At 55.0% G+C, this 17073-nt stretch overlaps 5 non-coding genes and 13 pseudogenes across 5 annotated transcripts; all 18 read right to left on the minus strand.

Annotated features, from left to right (window-relative positions):
• Positions 1–14: 14 nt before the first annotated feature.
• Positions 15–134, minus strand: LOC126134971 (5S ribosomal RNA; annotated as a pseudogene).
• An 855-nt stretch (positions 135–989) lies between these two features.
• Positions 990–1108, minus strand: LOC126134963 (5S ribosomal RNA). The gene has a single exon (XR_007527849.1). It is a non-coding gene; the product is annotated as a 5S ribosomal RNA (ribosomal RNA).
• Positions 1109–1961: 853 nt separating this feature from the next.
• LOC126134972 (5S ribosomal RNA) lies at positions 1962–2081 on the minus strand (annotated as a pseudogene).
• An 854-nt stretch (positions 2082–2935) lies between these two features.
• Positions 2936–3055, minus strand: LOC126134973 (5S ribosomal RNA; annotated as a pseudogene).
• An 854-nt stretch (positions 3056–3909) lies between these two features.
• Positions 3910–4029, minus strand: LOC126134974 (5S ribosomal RNA; annotated as a pseudogene).
• An 855-nt stretch (positions 4030–4884) lies between these two features.
• Positions 4885–5003, minus strand: LOC126134975 (5S ribosomal RNA). Its single transcript, XR_007527855.1, has one exon. It is a non-coding gene; the product is annotated as a 5S ribosomal RNA (ribosomal RNA).
• An 854-nt stretch (positions 5004–5857) lies between these two features.
• LOC126134977 (5S ribosomal RNA) lies at positions 5858–5977 on the minus strand (annotated as a pseudogene).
• An 854-nt stretch (positions 5978–6831) lies between these two features.
• LOC126134978 (5S ribosomal RNA) lies at positions 6832–6951 on the minus strand (annotated as a pseudogene).
• An 854-nt stretch (positions 6952–7805) lies between these two features.
• On the minus strand, positions 7806–7924 carry LOC126134988 (5S ribosomal RNA). The gene has a single exon (XR_007527856.1). It is a non-coding gene; the product is annotated as a 5S ribosomal RNA (ribosomal RNA).
• An 856-nt stretch (positions 7925–8780) lies between these two features.
• Positions 8781–8900, minus strand: LOC126134979 (5S ribosomal RNA; annotated as a pseudogene).
• An 854-nt stretch (positions 8901–9754) lies between these two features.
• LOC126135000 (5S ribosomal RNA) lies at positions 9755–9873 on the minus strand. Its single transcript, XR_007527857.1, has one exon. It is a non-coding gene; the product is annotated as a 5S ribosomal RNA (ribosomal RNA).
• An 856-nt stretch (positions 9874–10729) lies between these two features.
• Positions 10730–10849, minus strand: LOC126134980 (5S ribosomal RNA; annotated as a pseudogene).
• Positions 10850–11703: 854 nt separating this feature from the next.
• On the minus strand, positions 11704–11823 carry LOC126134970 (5S ribosomal RNA; annotated as a pseudogene).
• An 856-nt stretch (positions 11824–12679) lies between these two features.
• On the minus strand, positions 12680–12799 carry LOC126134981 (5S ribosomal RNA; annotated as a pseudogene).
• An 854-nt stretch (positions 12800–13653) lies between these two features.
• On the minus strand, positions 13654–13773 carry LOC126134982 (5S ribosomal RNA; annotated as a pseudogene).
• An 856-nt stretch (positions 13774–14629) lies between these two features.
• Positions 14630–14749, minus strand: LOC126134983 (5S ribosomal RNA; annotated as a pseudogene).
• Positions 14750–15603: 854 nt separating this feature from the next.
• On the minus strand, positions 15604–15723 carry LOC126134984 (5S ribosomal RNA; annotated as a pseudogene).
• Positions 15724–16577: 854 nt separating this feature from the next.
• LOC126134969 (5S ribosomal RNA) lies at positions 16578–16697 on the minus strand. Its single transcript, XR_007527854.1, has one exon. It is a non-coding gene; the product is annotated as a 5S ribosomal RNA (ribosomal RNA).
• Between the last annotated feature and the right edge of the window lie 376 nt (positions 16698–17073).

Genomic DNA, 17073 nt, shown 5'->3' on the forward strand with positions numbered 1-17073 from the left:
AAAAACGGGAAGGGAGCCAACAGCACCCGGGTTGACCCAGGCGGTCACCCATCCAAGTACTAGCCGGGCATGATGATGCTTAACTTCGGTGGTCGGACGAGAACCGGTGTATTCATCATGGTATCGCCGTTGGCGCTCATCTAATGTAGGAGCACGGCAGAATTCGCGTTCGGCTTTTCTCCCAACACACAAAATGTTAGTTTTCGGCCGCATTTGACGAAAGCGCTTCCTTCCGCAACCGCCAGTTCCTCGAGGACGGCGCGGGGAGGCGCGCCCGGCGTCCCAGCAGAGTGACGGCCGAATTGGCGGGCGCACCGCCGCGTGTGTGAGACGCACTGCTGCTCGTTGCACCCCCTGTCATTCGCTGGGCGCGTTCAGCCTTCGACACTAGCGGAGGACGCATCTTGTCCCTGGTGTTCAGCGGAGGGCCTGTGCGGGGTGTGGCAGTGTCGTGCTGGAGGGCCCACTGGTAGCGATGTGGGCTTCCTCGCCTCGCCTCGCCTCGCCTCGCCGCGCCTCACACCAGGTGTCTGCGTAGTTTGCAGTGCATTCGCACCATTCCTATCCCTGTCCCTGTCCCCGTCCCGACTTGTCCCGACTTTGCTCGACTGCCGCTCGCTGCCGCTCGGGTCGTGGTCCATATGACAGCGCAAGCACGAAAAACGTCTGCGGGACGAGACGAGACGAGACGAGACGAGACGACTAAGGAATAAATTCGTGGTTACAAATCAAATTTGGAACTCTACATTCCTACACAACAATAGGCGGTGACGTATTTCAGAAATCACCTGCCAATTCGTACTGTTTTGTCGTTTTCAAAGTCTTCTTGGCAAACTTGGTTAGCACATTCTCCCTCAAACTGAGTTAATTACTGCATTATCGTACCATTACAGTAGTTTAAACGGTTTAAGGAAGCATCTTTGTCACAACAGAAAGGTAGTTTGAAAATTGGGCTGGCGACATAACAAAAAAAAAAAAAACAGGAAGGGAGCCAACAGCACCCGGGTTTCCCAGGCGGTCACCCATCCAAGTACTAGCAGGGCCCGATGATGCTTAACTTCGGTGATCGGACGAGAACCGGTGTATTCATCATGGTATGGCCGTTGGCGCTCATCTAATGTAGGAGCACGGCAGAATTCGCGTTCGGCTTTTCTCCCAACACACAAAATGTTAGTTTTCGGCCGCATTTGACGAAAGCGCTTCCTTCCGCAACCGCCAGTTCCTCGAGGACGGCGCGGGGAGGCGCGCCCGGCGTCCCAGCAGAGTGACGGCCGAATTGGCGGGCGCACCGCCGCGTGTGTGAGACGCACTGCTGCTCGTTGCACCCCCTGTCATTCGCTGGGCGCGTTCAGCCTTCGACACTAGCGGAGGACGCATCTTGTCCCTGGTGTTCAGCGGAGGGCCTGTGCGGGGTGTGGCAGTGTCGTGCTGGAGGGCCCACTGGTAGCGATGTGGGCTTCCTCGCCTCGCCTCGCCTCGCCTCGCCGCGCCTCACACCAGGTGTCTGCGTAGTTTGCAGTGCATTCGCACCATTCCTATCCCTGTCCCTGTCCCCGTCCCGACTTGTCCCGACTTTGCTCGACTGCCGCTCGCTGCCGCTCGGGTCGTGGTCCATATGACAGCGCAAGCACGAAAAACGTCTGCGGGACGAGACGAGACGAGACGAGACGAGACGACTAAGGAATAAATTCGTGGTTACAAATCAAATTTGGAACTCTACATTCCTACACAACAATAGGCGGTGACGTATTTCAGAAATCACCTGCCGATTCGTACTGTTTTGTCGTTTTCAAAGTCTTCTTGGCAAACTTGGTTAGCACATTCTCCCTCAAACTGAGTTAATTACTGCATTTTCGTACCATTACAGTAGTTTAAAAGGCTTAAGGAAGCATCTTTGTCACAACAGAAACGTAGTTTGAAAATTGGGCTGGCAACATAACAAAAAAAAAAAACGGGAAGGGAGCCAACAGCACCCGGGTTGACCCAGGCGGTCACCCATCCAAGTACTAGCCGGGCATGATGATGCTTAACTTCGGTGGTCGGACGAGAACCGGTGTATTCATCATGGTATCGCCGTTGGCGCTCATCTAATGTAGGAGCACGGCAGAATTCGCGTTCGGCTTTTCTCCCAACACACAAAATGTTAGTTTTCGGCCGCATTTGACGAAAGCGCTTCCTTCCGCAACCGCCAGTTCCTCGAGGACGGCGCGGGGAGGCGCGCCCGGCGTCCCAGCAGAGTGACGGCCGAATTGGCGGGCGCACCGCCGCGTGTGTGAGACGCACTGCTGCTCGTTGCACCCCCTGTCATTCGCTGGGCGCGTTCAGCCTTCGACACTAGCGGAGGACGCATCTTGTCCCTGGTGTTCAGCGGAGGGCCTGTGCGGGGTGTGGCAGTGTCGTGCTGGAGGGCCCACTGGTAGCGATGTGGGCTTCCTCGCCTCGCCTCGCCTCGCCTCGCCGCGCCTCACACCAGGTGTCTGCGTAGTTTGCAGTGCATTCGCACCATTCCTATCCCTGTCCCTGTCCCCGTCCCGACTTGTCCCGACTTTGCTCGACTGCCGCTCGCTGCCGCTCGGGTCGTGGTCCATATGACAGCGCAAGCACGAAAAACGTCTGCGGGACGAGACGAGACGAGACGAGACGAGACGACTAAGGAATAAATTCGTGGTTACAAATCAAATTTGGAACTCTACATTCCTACACAACAATAGGCGGTGACGTATTTCAGAAATCACCTGCCAATTCGTACTGTTTTGTCGTTTTCAAAGTCTTCTTGGCAAACTTGGTTAGCACATTCTCCCTCAAACTGAGTTAATTACTGCATTTTCGTACCATTACAGTAGTTTAAAAGGCTTAAGGAAGCATCTTTGTCACAACAGAAACGTAGTTTGAAAATTGGGCTGGCAACATAACAAAAAAAAAAAAACGGGAAGGGAGCCAACAGCACCCGGGTTGACCCAGGCGGTCACCCATCCAAGTACTAGCCGGGCATGATGATGCTTAACTTCGGTGGTCGGACGAGAACCGGTGTATTCATCATGGTATCGCCGTTGGCGCTCATCTAATGTAGGAGCACGGCAGAATTCGCGTTCGGCTTTTCTCCCAACACACAAAATGTTAGTTTTCGGCCGCATTTGACGAAAGCGCTTCCTTCCGCAACCGCCAGTTCCTCGAGGACGGCGCGGGGAGGCGCGCCCGGCGTCCCAGCAGAGTGACGGCCGAATTGGCGGGCGCACCGCCGCGTGTGTGAGACGCACTGCTGCTCGTTGCACCCCCTGTCATTCGCTGGGCGCGTTCAGCCTTCGACACTAGCGGAGGACGCATCTTGTCCCTGGTGTTCAGCGGAGGGCCTGTGCGGGGTGTGGCAGTGTCGTGCTGGAGGGCCCACTGGTAGCGATGTGGGCTTCCTCGCCTCGCCTCGCCTCGCCTCGCCGCGCCTCACACCAGGTGTCTGCGTAGTTTGCAGTGCATTCGCACCATTCCTATCCCTGTCCCTGTCCCCGTCCCGACTTGTCCCGACTTTGCTCGACTGCCGCTCGCTGCCGCTCGGGTCGTGGTCCATATGACAGCGCAAGCACGAAAAACGTCTGCGGGACGAGACGAGACGAGACGAGACGAGACGACTAAGGAATAAATTCGTGGTTACAAATCAAATTTGGAACTCTACATTCCTACACAACAATAGGCGGTGACGTATTTCAGAAATCACCTGCCAATTCGTACTGTTTTGTCGTTTTCAAAGTCTTCTTGGCAAACTTGGTTAGCACATTCTCCCTCAAACTGAGTTAATTACTGCATTTTCGTACCATTACAGTAGTTTAAAAGGCTTAAGGAAGCATCTTTGTCACAACAGAAACGTAGTTTGAAAATTGGGCTGGCAACATAACAAAAAAAAAAAAACGGGAAGGGAGCCAACAGCACCCGGGTTGACCCAGGCGGTCACCCATCCAAGTACTAGCCGGGCATGATGATGCTTAACTTCGGTGGTCGGACGAGAACCGGTGTATTCATCATGGTATCGCCGTTGGCGCTCATCTAATGTAGGAGCACGGCAGAATTCGCGTTCGGCTTTTCTCCCAACACACAAAATGTTAGTTTTCGGCCGCATTTGACGAAAGCGCTTCCTTCCGCAACCGCCAGTTCCTCGAGGACGGCGCGGGGAGGCGCGCCCGGCGTCCCAGCAGAGTGACGGCCGAATTGGCGGGCGCACCGCCGCGTGTGTGAGACGCACTGCTGCTCGTTGCACCCCCTGTCATTCGCTGGGCGCGTTCAGCCTTCGACACTAGCGGAGGACGCATCTTGTCCCTGGTGTTCAGCGGAGGGCCTGTGCGGGGTGTGGCAGTGTCGTGCTGGAGGGCCCACTGGTAGCGATGTGGGCTTCCTCGCCTCGCCTCGCCTCGCCTCGCCGCGCCTCACACCAGGTGTCTGCGTAGTTTGCAGTGCATTCGCACCATTCCTATCCCTTTCCCTGTCCCCGTCCCGACTTGTCCCGACTTTGCTCGACTGCCGCTCGCTGCCGCTCGGGTCGTGGTCCATATGACAGCGCAAGCACGAAAAACGTCTGCGGGACGAGACGAGACGAGACGAGACGAGACGACTAAGGAATAAATTCGTGGTTACAAATCAAATTTGGAACTCTACATTCCTACACAACAATAGGCGGTGACGTATTTCAGAAATCACCTGCCAATTCGTACTGTTTTGTCGTTTTCAAAGTCTTCTTGGCAAACTTGGTTAGCACATTCTCCCTCAAACTGAGTTAATTACTGCATTATCGTACCATTACAGTAGTTTAAACGGTTTAAGGAAGCATCTTTGTCACAACAGAAAGGTAGTTTGAAAATTGGGCTGGCGACATAACAAAAAAAAAAAAAACAGGAAGGGAGCCAACAGCACCCGGGTTTCCCAGGCGGTCACCCATCCAAGTACTAGCAGGGCCCGATGATGCTTAACTTCGGTGATCGGACGAGAACCGGTGTATTCATCATGGTATGGCCGTTGGCGCTCATCTAATGTAGGAGCACGGCAGAATTCGCGTTCGGCTTTTCTCCCAACACACAAAATGTTAGTTTTCGGCCGCATTTGACGAAAGCGCTTCCTTCCGCAACCGCCAGTTCCTCGAGGACGGCGCGGGGAGGCGCGCCCGGCGTCCCAGCAGAGTGACGGCCGAATTGGCGGGCGCACCGCCGCGTGTGTGAGACGCACTGCTGCTCGTTGCACCCCCTGTCATTCGCTGGGCGCGTTCAGCCTTCGACACTAGCGGAGGACGCATCTTGTCCCTGGTGTTCAGCGGAGGGCCTGTGCGGGGTGTGGCAGTGTCGTGCTGGAGGGCCCACTGGTAGCGATGTGGGCTTCCTCGCCTCGCCTCGCCTCGCCTCGCCGCGCCTCACACCAGGTGTCTGCGTAGTTTGCAGTGCATTCGCACCATTCCTATCCCTGTCCCTGTCCCCGTCCCGACTTGTCCCGACTTTGCTCGACTGCCGCTCGCTGCCGCTCGGGTCGTGGTCCATATGACAGCGCAAGCACGAAAAACGTCTGCGGGACGAGACGAGACGAGACGAGACGAGACGACTAAGGAATAAATTCGTGGTTACAAATCAAATTTGGAACTCTACATTCCTACACAACAATAGGCGGTGACGTATTTCAGAAATCACCTGCCGATTCGTACTGTTTTGTCGTTTTCAAAGTCTTCTTGGCAAACTTGGTTAGCACATTCTCCCTCAAACTGAGTTAATTACTGCATTTTCGTACCATTACAGTAGTTTAAAAGGCTTAAGGAAGCATCTTTGTCACAACAGAAACGTAGTTTGAAAATTGGGCTGGCAACATAACAAAAAAAAAAAAACGGGAAGGGAGCCAACAGCACCCGGGTTGACCCAGGCGGTCACCCATCCAAGTACTAGCCGGGCATGATGATGCTTAACTTCGGTGGTCGGACGAGAACCGGTGTATTCATCATGGTATCGCCGTTGGCGCTCATCTAATGTAGGAGCACGGCAGAATTCGCGTTCGGCTTTTCTCCCAACACACAAAATGTTAGTTTTCGGCCGCATTTGACGAAAGCGCTTCCTTCCGCAACCGCCAGTTCCTCGAGGACGGCGCGGGGAGGCGCGCCCGGCGTCCCAGCAGAGTGACGGCCGAATTGGCGGGCGCACCGCCGCGTGTGTGAGACGCACTGCTGCTCGTTGCACCCCCTGTCATTCGCTGGGCGCGTTCAGCCTTCGACACTAGCGGAGGACGCATCTTGTACCTGGTGTTCAGCGGAGGGCCTGTGCGGGGTGTGGCAGTGTCGTGCTGGAGGGCCCACTGGTAGCGATGTGGGCTTCCTCGCCTCGCCTCGCCTCGCCTCGCCGCGCCTCACACCAGGTGTCTGCGTAGTTTGCAGTGCATTCGCACCATTCCTATCCCTGTCCCTGTCCCCGTCCCGACTTGTCCCGACTTTGCTCGACTGCCGCTCGCTGCCGCTCGGGTCGTGGTCCATATGACAGCGCAAGCACGAAAAACGTCTGCGGGACGAGACGAGACGAGACGAGACGAGACGACTAAGGAATAAATTCGTGGTTACAAATCAAATTTGGAACTCTACATTCCTACACAACAATAGGCGGTGACGTATTTCAGAAATCACCTGCCAATTCGTACTGTTTTGTCGTTTTCAAAGTCTTCTTGGCAAACTTGGTTAGCACATTCTCCCTCAAACTGAGTTAATTACTGCATTTTCGTACCATTACAGTAGTTTAAAAGGCTTAAGGAAGCATCTTTGTCACAACAGAAACGTAGTTTGAAAATTGGGCTGGCAACATAACAAAAAAAAAAAAACGGGAAGGGAGCCAACAGCACCCGGGTTGACCCAGGCGGTCACCCATCCAAGTACTAGCCGGGCATGATGATGCTTAACTTCGGTGGTCGGACGAGAACCGGTGTATTCATCATGGTATCGCCGTTGGCGCTCATCTAATGTAGGAGCACGGCAGAATTCGCGTTCGGCTTTTCTCCCAACACACAAAATGTTAGTTTTCGGCCGCATTTGACGAAAGCGCTTCCTTCCGCAACCGCCAGTTCCTCGAGGACGGCGCGGGGAGGCGCGCCCGGCGTCCCAGCAGAGTGACGGCCGAATTGGCGGGCGCACCGCCGCGTGTGTGAGACGCACTGCTGCTCGTTGCACCCCCTGTCATTCGCTGGGCGCGTTCAGCCTTCGACACTAGCGGAGGACGCATCTTGTCCCTGGTGTTCAGCGGAGGGCCTGTGCGGGGTGTGGCAGTGTCGTGCTGGAGGGCCCACTGGTAGCGATGTGGGCTTCCTCGCCTCGCCTCGCCTCGCCTCGCCGCGCCTCACACCAGGTGTCTGCGTAGTTTGCAGTGCATTCGCACCATTCCTATCCCTGTCCCTGTCCCCGTCCCGACTTGTCCCGACTTTGCTCGACTGCCGCTCGCTGCCGCTCGGGTCGTGGTCCATATGACAGCGCAAGCACGAAAAACGTCTGCGGGACGAGACGAGACGAGACGAGACGAGACGACTAAGGAATAAATTCGTGGTTACAAATCAAATTTGGAACTCTACATTCCTACACAACAATAGGCGGTGACGTATTTCAGAAATCACCTGCCAATTCGTACTGTTTTGTCGTTTTCAAAGTCTTCTTGGCAAACTTGGTTAGCACATTCTCCCTCAAACTGAGTTAATTACTGCATTATCGTACCATTACAGTAGTTTAAACGGTTTAAGGAAGCATCTTTGTCACAACAGAAAGGTAGTTTGAAAATTGGGCTGGCGACATAACAAAAAAAAAAAAACAGGAAGGGAGCCAACAGCACCCGGGTTTCCCAGGCGGTCACCCATCCAAGTACTAGCAGGGCCCGATGATGCTTAACTTCGGTGATCGGACGAGAACCGGTGTATTCATCATGGTATGGCCGTTGGCGCTCATCTAATGTAGGAGCACGGCAGAATTCGCGTTCGGCTTTTCTCCCAACACACAAAATGTTAGTTTTCGGCCGCATTTGACGAAAGCGCTTCCTTCCGCAACCGCCAGTTCCTCGAGGACGGCGCGGGGAGGCGCGCCCGGCGTCCCAGCAGAGTGACGGCCGAATTGGCGGGCGCACCGCCGCGTGTGTGAGACGCACTGCTGCTCGTTGCACCCCCTGTCATTCGCTGGGCGCGTTCAGCCTTCGACACTAGCGGAGGACGCATCTTGTCCCTGGTGTTCAGCGGAGGGCCTGTGCGGGGTGTGGCAGTGTCGTGCTGGAGGGCCCACTGGTAGCGATGTGGGCTTCCTCGCCTCGCCTCGCCTCGCCTCGCCGCGCCTCACACCAGGTGTCTGCGTAGTTTGCAGTGCATTCGCACCATTCCTATCCCTGTCCCTGTCCCCGTCCCGACTTGTCCCGACTTTGCTCGACTGCCGCTCGCTGCCGCTCGGGTCGTGGTCCATATGACAGCGCAAGCACGAAAAACGTCTGCGGGACGAGACGAGACGAGACGAGACGAGACGACTAAGGAATAAATTCGTGGTTACAAATCAAATTTGGAACTCTACATTCCTACACAACAATAGGCGGTGACGTATTTCAGAAATCACCTGCCGATTCGTACTGTTTTGTCGTTTTCAAAGTCTTCTTGGCAAACTTGGTTAGCACATTCTCCCTCAAACTGAGTTAATTACTGCATTTTCGTACCATTACAGTAGTTTAAAAGGCTTAAGGAAGCATCTTTGTCACAACAGAAACGTAGTTTGAAAATTGGGCTGGCAACATAACAAAAAAAAAAAAAAACGGGAAGGGAGCCAACAGCACCCGGGTTGACCCAGGCGGTCACCCATCCAAGTACTAGCCGGGCATGATGATGCTTAACTTCGGTGGTCGGACGAGAACCGGTGTATTCATCATGGTATCGCCGTTGGCGCTCATCTAATGTAGGAGCACGGCAGAATTCGCGTTCGGCTTTTCTCCCAACACACAAAATGTTAGTTTTCGGCCGCATTTGACGAAAGCGCTTCCTTCCGCAACCGCCAGTTCCTCGAGGACGGCGCGGGGAGGCGCGCCCGGCGTCCCAGCAGAGTGACGGCCGAATTGGCGGGCGCACCGCCGCGTGTGTGAGACGCACTGCTGCTCGTTGCACCCCCTGTCATTCGCTGGGCGCGTTCAGCCTTCGACACTAGCGGAGGACGCATCTTGTCCCTGGTGTTCAGCGGAGGGCCTGTGCGGGGTGTGGCAGTGTCGTGCTGGAGGGCCCACTGGTAGCGATGTGGGCTTCCTCGCCTCGCCTCGCCTCGCCTCGCCGCGCCTCACACCAGGTGTCTGCGTAGTTTGCAGTGCATTCGCACCATTCCTATCCCTGTCCCTGTCCCCGTCCCGACTTGTCCCGACTTTGCTCGACTGCCGCTCGCTGCCGCTCGGGTCGTGGTCCATATGACAGCGCAAGCACGAAAAACGTCTGCGGGACGAGACGAGACGAGACGAGACGAGACGACTAAGGAATAAATTCGTGGTTACAAATCAAATTTGGAACTCTACATTCCTACACAACAATAGGCGGTGACGTATTTCAGAAATCACCTGCCAATTCGTACTGTTTTGTCGTTTTCAAAGTCTTCTTGGCAAACTTGGTTAGCACATTCTCCCTCAAACTGAGTTAATTACTGCATTATCGTACCATTACAGTAGTTTAAACGGTTTAAGGAAGCATCTTTGTCACAACAGAAAGGTAGTTTGAAAATTGGGCTGGCGACATAACAAAAAAAAAAAAACAGGAAGGGAGCCAACAGCACCCGGGTTTCCCAGGCGGTCACCCATCCAAGTACTAGCAGGGCCCGATGATGCTTAACTTCGGTGATCGGACGAGAACCGGTGTATTCATCATGGTATGGCCGTTGGCGCTCATCTAATGTAGGAGCACGGCAGAATTCGCGTTCGGCTTTTCTCCCAACACACAAAATGTTAGTTTTCGGCCGCATTTGACGAAAGCGCTTCCTTCCGCAACCGCCAGTTCCTCGAGGACGGCGCGGGGAGGCGCGCCCGGCGTCCCAGCAGAGTGACGGCCGAATTGGCGGGCGCACCGCCGCGTGTGTGAGACGCACTGCTGCTCGTTGCACCCCCTGTCATTCGCTGGGCGCGTTCAGCCTTCGACACTAGCGGAGGACGCATCTTGTCCCTGGTGTTCAGCGGAGGGCCTGTGCGGGGTGTGGCAGTGTCGTGCTGGAGGGCCCACTGGTAGCGATGTGGGCTTCCTCGCCTCGCCTCGCCTCGCCTCGCCGCGCCTCACACCAGGTGTCTGCGTAGTTTGCAGTGCATTCGCACCATTCCTATCCCTGTCCCTGTCCCCGTCCCGACTTGTCCCGACTTTGCTCGACTGCCGCTCGCTGCCGCTCGGGTCGTGGTCCATATGACAGCGCAAGCACGAAAAACGTCTGCGGGACGAGACGAGACGAGACGAGACGAGACGACTAAGGAATAAATTCGTGGTTACAAATCAAATTTGGAACTCTACATTCCTACACAACAATAGGCGGTGACGTATTTCAGAAATCACCTGCCGATTCGTACTGTTTTGTCGTTTTCAAAGTCTTCTTGGCAAACTTGGTTAGCACATTCTCCCTCAAACTGAGTTAATTACTGCATTTTCGTACCATTACAGTAGTTTAAAAGGCTTAAGGAAGCATCTTTGTCACAACAGAAACGTAGTTTGAAAATTGGGCTGGCAACATAACAAAAAAAAAAAAAAACGGGAAGGGAGCCAACAGCACCCGGGTTGACCCAGGCGGTCACCCATCCAAGTACTAGCCGGGCATGATGATGCTTAACTTCGGTGGTCGGACGAGAACCGGTGTATTCATCATGGTATCGCCGTTGGCGCTCATCTAATGTAGGAGCACGGCAGAATTCGCGTTCGGCTTTTCTCCCAACACACAAAATGTTAGTTTTCGGCCGCATTTGACGAAAGCGCTTCCTTCCGCAACCGCCAGTTCCTCGAGGACGGCGCGGGGAGGCGCGCCCGGCGTCCCAGCAGAGTGACGGCCGAATTGGCGGGCGCACCGCCGCGTGTGTGAGACGCACTGCTGCTCGTTGCACCCCCTGTCATTCGCTGGGCGCGTTCAGCCTTCGACACTAGCGGAGGACGCATCTTGTCCCTGGTGTTCAGCGGAGGGCCTGTGCGGGGTGTGGCAGTGTCGTGCTGGAGGGCCCACTGGTAGCGATGTGGGCTTCCTCGCCTCGCCTCGCCTCGCCTCGCCGCGCCTCACACCAGGTGTCTGCGTAGTTTGCAGTGCATTCGCACCATTCCTATCCCTGTCCCTGTCCCCGTCCCGACTTGTCCCGACTTTGCTCGACTGCCGCTCGCTGCCGCTCGGGTCGTGGTCCATATGACAGCGCAAGCACGAAAAACGTCTGCGGGACGAGACGAGACGAGACGAGACGAGACGACTAAGGAATAAATTCGTGGTTACAAATCAAATTTGGAACTCTACATTCCTACACAACAATAGGCGGTGACGTATTTCAGAAATCACCTGCCAATTCGTACTGTTTTGTCGTTTTCAAAGTCTTCTTGGCAAACTTGGTTAGCACATTCTCCCTCAAACTGAGTTAAGTACTGCATTTTCGTACCATTACAGTAGTTTAAAAGGCTTAAGGAAGCATCTTTGTCACAACAGAAACGTAGTTTGAAAATTGGGCTGGCAACATAACAAAAAAAAAAAAACGGGAAGGGAGCCAACAGCACCCGGGTTGACCCAGGCGGTCACCCATCCAAGTACTAGCCGGGCATGATGATGCTTAACTTCGGTGGTCGGACGAGAACCGGTGTATTCATCATGGTATGGCCGTTGGCGCTCATCTAATGTAGGAGCACGGCAGAATTCGCGTTCGGCTTTTCTCCCAACACACAAAATGTTAGTTTTCGGCCGCATTTGACGAAAGCGCTTCCTTCCGCAACCGCCAGTTCCTCGAGGACGGCGCGGGGAGGCGCGCCCGGCGTCCCAGCAGAGTGACGGCCGAATTGGCGGGCGCACCGCCGCGTGTGTGAGACGCACTGCTGCTCGTTGCACCCCCTGTCATTCGCTGGGCGCGTTCAGCCTTCGACACTAGCGGAGGACGCATCTTGTCCCTGGTGTTCAGCGGAGGGCCTGTGCGGGGTGTGGCAGTGTCGTGCTGGAGGGCCCACTGGTAGCGATGTGGGCTTCCTCGCCTCGCCTCGCCTCGCCTCGCCGCGCCTCACACCAGGTGTCTGCGTAGTTTGCAGTGCATTCGCACCATTCCTATCCCTGTCCCTGTCCCCGTCCCGACTTGTCCCGACTTTGCTCGACTGCCGCTCGCTGCCGCTCGGGTCGTGGTCCATATGACAGCGCAAGCACGAAAAACGTCTGCGGGACGAGACGAGACGAGACGAGACGAGACGACTAAGGAATAAATTCGTGGTTACAAATCAAATTTGGAACTCTACATTCCTACACAACAATAGGCGGTGACGTATTTCAGAAATCACCTGCCGATTCGTACTGTTTTGTCGTTTTCAAAGTCTTCTTGGCAAACTTGGTTAGCACATTCTCCCTCAAACTGAGTTAATTACTGCATTTTCGTACCATTACAGTAGTTTAAAAGGCTTAAGGAAGCATCTTTGTCACAACAGAAACGTAGTTTGAAAATTGGGCTGGCAACATAACAAAAAAAAAAAAAAACGGGAAGGGAGCCAACAGCACCCGGGTTGACCCAGGCGGTCACCCATCCAAGTACTAGCCGGGCATGATGATGCTTAACTTCGGTGGTCGGACGAGAACCGGTGTATTCATCATGGTATCGCCGTTGGCGCTCATCTAATGTAGGAGCACGGCAGAATTCGCGTTCGGCTTTTCTCCCAACACACAAAATGTTAGTTTTCGGCCGCATTTGACGAAAGCGCTTCCTTCCGCAACCGCCAGTTCCTCGAGGACGGCGCGGGGAGGCGCGCCCGGCGTCCCAGCAGAGTGACGGCCGAATTGGCGGGCGCACCGCCGCGTGTGTGAGACGCACTGCTGCTCGTTGCACCCCCTGTCATTCGCTGGGCGCGTTCAGCCTTCGACACTAGCGGAGGACGCATCTTGTCCCTGGTGTTCAGCGGAGGGCCTGTGCGGGGTGTGGCAGTGTCGTGCTGGAGGGCCCACTGGTAGCGATGTGGGCTTCCTCGCCTCGCCTCGCCTCGCCTCGCCGCGCCTCACACCAGGTGTCTGCGTAGTTTGCAGTGCATTCGCACCATTCCTATCCCTGTCCCTGTCCCCGTCCCGACTTGTCCCGACTTTGCTCGACTGCCGCTCGCTGCCGCTCGGGTCGTGGTCCATATGACAGCGCAAGCACGAAAAACGTCTGCGGGACGAGACGAGACGAGACGAGACGAGACGACTAAGGAATAAATTCGTGGTTACAAATCAAATTTGGAACTCTACATTCCTACACAACAATAGGCGGTGACGTATTTCAGAAATCACCTGCCAATTCGTACTGTTTTGTCGTTTTCAAAGTCTTCTTGGCAAACTTGGTTAGCACATTCTCCCTCAAACTGAGTTAAGTACTGCATTTTCGTACCATTACAGTAGTTTAAAAGGCTTAAGGAAGCATCTTTGTCACAACAGAAACGTAGTTTGAAAATTGGGCTGGCAACATAACAAAAAAAAAAAAACGGGAAGGGAGCCAACAGCACCCGGGTTGACCCAGGCGGTCACCCATCCAAGTACTAGCCGGGCATGATGATGCTTAACTTCGGTGGTCGGACGAGAACCGGTGTATTCATCATGGTATCGCCGTTGGCGCTCATCTAATGTAGGAGCACGGCAGAATTCGCGTTCGGCTTTTCTCCCAACACACAAAATGTTAGTTTTCGGCCGCATTTGACGAAAGCGCTTCCTTCCGCAACCGCCAGTTCCTCGAGGACGGCGCGGGGAGGCGCGCCCGGCGTCCCAGCAGAGTGACGGCCGAATTGGCGGGCGCACCGCCGCGTGTGTGAGACGCACTGCTGCTCGTTGCACCCCCTGTCATTCGCTGGGCGCGTTCAGCCTTCGACACTAGCGGAGGACGCATCTTGTCCCTGGTGTTCAGCGGAGGGCCTGTGCGGGGTGTGGCAGTGTCGTGCTGGAGGGCCCACTGGTAGCGATGTGGGCTTCCTCGCCTCGCCTCGCCTCGCCTCGCCGCGCCTCACACCAGGTGTCTGCGTAGTTTGCAGTGCATTCGCACCATTCCTATCCCTGTCCCTGTCCCCGTCCCGACTTGTCCCGACTTTGCTCGACTGCCGCTCGCTGCCGCTCGGGTCGTGGTCCATATGACAGCGCAAGCACGAAAAACGTCTGCGGGACGAGACGAGACGAGACGAGACGAGACGACTAAGGAATAAATTCGTGGTTACAAATCAAATTTGGAACTCTACATTCCTACACAACAATAGGCGGTGACGTATTTCAGAAATCACCTGCCGATTCGTACTGTTTTGTCGTTTTCAAAGTCTTCTTGGCAAACTTGGTTAGCACATTCTCCCTCAAACTGAGTTAATTACTGCATTTTCGTACCATTACAGTAGTTTAAAAGGCTTAAGGAAGCATCTTTGTCACAACAGAAACGTAGTTTGAAAATTGGGCTGGCAACATAACAAAAAAAAAAAAAAACGGGAAGGGAGCCAACAGCACCCGGGTTGACCCAGGCGGTCACCCATCCAAGTACTAGCCGGGCATGATGATGCTTAACTTCGGTGGTCGGACGAGAACCGGTGTATTCATCATGGTATCGCCGTTGGCGCTCATCTAATGTAGGAGCACGGCAGAATTCGCGTTCGGCTTTTCTCCCAACACACAAAATGTTAGTTTTCGGCCGCATTTGACGAAAGCGCTTCCTTCCGCAACCGCCAGTTCCTCGAGGACGGCGCGGGGAGGCGCGCCCGGCGTCCCAGCAGAGTGACGGCCGAATTGGCGGGCGCACCGCCGCGTGTGTGAGACGCACTGCTGCTCGTTGCACCCCCTGTCATTCGCTGGGCGCGTTCAGCCTTCGACACTAGCGGAGGACGCATCTTGTCCCTGGTGTTCAGCGGAGGGCCTGTGCGGGGTGTGGCAGTGTCGTGCTGGAGGGCCCACTGGTAGCGATGTGGGCTTCCTCGCCTCGCCTCGCCTCGCCTCGCCGCGCCTCACACCAGGTGTCTGCGTAGTTTGCAGTGCATTCGCACCATTCCTATCCCTGTCCCTGTCCCCGTCCCGACTTGTCCCGACTTTGCTCGACTGCCGCTCGCTGCCGCTCGGGTCGTGGTCCATATGACAGCGCAAGCACGAAAAACGTCTGCGGGACGAGACGAGACGAGACGAGACGAGACGACTAAGGAATAAATTCGTGGTTACAAATCAAATTTGGAACTCTACATTCCTACACAACAATAGGCGGTGACGTATTTCAGAAATCACCTGCCAATTCGTACTGTTTTGTCGTTTTCAAAGTCTTCTTGGCAAACTTGGTTAGCACATTCTCCCTCAAACTGAGTTAATTACTGCATTTTCGTACCATTACAGTAGTTTAAAAGGCTTAAGGAAGCATCTTTGTCACAACAGAAACGTAGTTTGAAAATTGGGCTGGCAACATAACAAAAAAAAAAAAACGGGAAGGGAGCCAACAGCACCCGGGTTGACCCAGGCGGTCACCCATCCAAGTACTAGCCGGGCATGATGATGCTTAACTTCGGTGGTCGGACGAGAACCGGTGTATTCATCATGGTATCGCCGTTGGCGCTCATCTAATGTAGGAGCACGGCAGAATTCGCGTTCGGCTTTTCTCCCAACACACAAAATGTTAGTTTTCGGCCGCATTTGACGAAAGCGCTTCCTTCCGCAACCGCCAGTTCCTCGAGGACGGCGCGGGGAGGCGCGCCCGGCGTCCCAGCAGAGTGACGGCCGAATTGGCGGGCGCACCGCCGCGTGTGTGAGACGCACTGCTGCTCGTTGCACCCCCTGTCATTCGCTGGGCGCGTTCAGCCTTCGACACTAGCGGAGGACGCATCTTGTCCCTGGTGTTCAGCGGAGGGCCTGTGCGGGGTGTGGCAGTGTCGTGCTGGAGGGCCCACTGGTAGCGATGTGGGCTTCCTCGCCTCGCCTCGCCTCGCTTCGCCGCGCCTCACACCAGGTGTCTGCGTAGTTTGCAGTGCATTCGCACCATTCCTATCCCTGTCCCTGTCCCCGTCCCGACTTGTCCCGACTTTGCTCGACTGCCGCTCGCTGCCGCTCGGGTCGTGGTCCATATGACAGCGCAAGCACGAAAAACGTCTGCGGGACGAGACGAGACGAGACGAGACGAGACGACTAAGGAATAAATTCGTGGTTACAAATCAAATTTGGAACTCTACATTCCTACACAACAATAGGCGGTGACGTATTTCAGAAATCACCTGCCAATTCGTACTGTTTTGTCGTTTTCAAAGTCTTCTTGGCAAACTTGGTTAGCACATTCTCCCTCAAACTGAGTTAATTACTGCATTATCGTACCATTACAGTAGTTTAAACGGTTTAAGGAAGCATCTTTGTCACAACAGAAAGGTAGTTTGAAAATTGGGCTGGCGACATAACAAAAAAAAAAAAACGGGAAGGGAGCCAACAGCACCCGGGTTGACCCAGGCGGTCACCCATCCAAGTACTAGCAGGGCCCGATGATGCTTAACTTCGGTGATCGGACGAGAACCGGTGTATTCATCATGGTATGGCCGTTGGCGCTCATCTAATGTAGGAGCACGGCAGAATTCGCGTTCGGCTTTTCTCCCAACACACAAAATGTTAGTTTTCGGCCGCATTTGACGAAAGCGCTTCCTTCCGCAACCGCCAGTTCCTCGAGGACGGCGCGGGGAGGCGCGCCCGGCGTCCCAGCAGAGTGACGGCCGAATTGGCGGGCGCACCGCCGCGTGTGTGAGACGCACTGCTGCTCGTTGCACCCCCTGTCATTCGCTGGGCGCGTTCAGCCTTCGACACTAGCGGAGGACGCATCTTGTCCCTGGTGTTCAGCGGAGGGCCTGTGCGGGGTGTGGCAGTGTCGTGCTGGAGGGCCCACTGGTAGCGATGTGGGCTTCCTCGCCTCGCCTCGCCTCGCCTCG

This window comes from Schistocerca cancellata, unplaced genomic scaffold (assembly GCF_023864275.1).
Source record: "Schistocerca cancellata isolate TAMUIC-IGC-003103 unplaced genomic scaffold, iqSchCanc2.1 HiC_scaffold_618, whole genome shotgun sequence".
Classification (NCBI taxonomy): Eukaryota; Metazoa; Arthropoda; class Insecta; order Orthoptera; family Acrididae; genus Schistocerca; species Schistocerca cancellata.